Source organism: Suricata suricatta, chromosome 3 (assembly GCF_006229205.1).
Source record: "Suricata suricatta isolate VVHF042 chromosome 3, meerkat_22Aug2017_6uvM2_HiC, whole genome shotgun sequence".
Taxonomy (NCBI): Eukaryota; Metazoa; Chordata; class Mammalia; order Carnivora; family Herpestidae; genus Suricata; species Suricata suricatta.
Genome location: NC_043702.1, coordinates 112,503,730 through 112,505,075, shown reverse-complemented (window position 1 = coordinate 112,505,075; position 1,346 = coordinate 112,503,730).

Genomic DNA, 1,346 nt, shown 5'->3' with positions numbered 1-1,346 from the left:
TGTAACCACTCTGATAGGTTTCCCTTTGTATGTGAGGGCCCTTTTCTCTCTAGCTGCTTTCAGAGGTCTCTCTTTATATTTTGCAAGTTTCACTATGATATGTCGTGCTGAAGGCCGATTCAAATTACGTCTTAAGGGGGTTCTTTGTGCCTCTCGAATTTGAATGTCTATTTCTTTTCCCATGTTTGGGAAATTCTCAGTTATAATTTGGTCAGGTATCCCTTCAGGCCCTTTCTCTCTGTCTTCCTCTTGGAATTCCTATGAGACGGATGTTGTTCCGTTTGATTGTATCACTCACATCTCAAATTCTCCTTTCCTGCTCCTGGATTAATTTCTCTTCTCTTTTTTTCAGCTTCCTCTTTTGCTATAACTATATCTTCTAATTCACCTATTCTTCTCTCTCCCTCATCAATCCTCGAGGTGGCTGCCTCCAGTTTGTTATTCACCTCACCTATAGCCTTTTTAAATTCATCATACCTATTTTCAAGGCACCTAGTCATTGTCTCAGTTGATTCTTTGATGTTTTTCTCAACCTCAGCAATTAATTTTATGACAAGTTTTTTAAATTCTTGATCTGGTATGTTGTCTAGATCTGCCTTGAGCAGTTCTGGGGCTGTGACTTCCTCCTGGAGTTCTTCAGAGGAGAGTTCCTTCGTTTTGTCATTTTTGCTAGTTTTCTGTCTCTTGTCACCTTTAGAAAGCTCGTTGTGCACCTATTTCTCTGTTAAAGGAGGCTTATTGACTTTCCAGGGCCTGTCGTTTCAGGGAATATTCTTTTAATGGTGTCTCTCAGTTTCTCTTGTTGTGCCTGTGAGTAATTTATTTTCCTACTCAGCAATATTTGGGACTCACTGTCATGCACACTTTGGCTTGTTTCTTGGTGTATCCCTAAGAAGGAAAACAGACAGACACACACAGAGGGAACAGTAACACACAAATGCACAGGCAAATCAAACAAACAAACACATTAACAGGGGAAAGAAAATAAGAAGAATGGGGAGGAAGGAGACGAAAAGAGGAGAAGAAGAAGAAAAGAAAAAGAAAAGAAAAAAAATAAAGGGGGTCAGAGACAACAAAGGACAGTGGAGAGTCTAAAAGTGTATGACCAGTTGATGGGAGAGGTAGGGATGAGATATAGGAGAATATATCTGGATTGCAAGAAGGCAAAGGAGAAAAAGAAGAAAAAAAGGGAAAAAGGATAAATGTAAATAAGGAGTAAAAATTTTAAAAAATTTAAGTAAAAAAAAGTAATAATAATAAAAAATACGCACAGAAAGAGGCAAAAAGAAAAAAAATGAAGAAAAAAAGAAAAAAATTATTTAAAAAAAGCAACCCCCCCCCCCCCC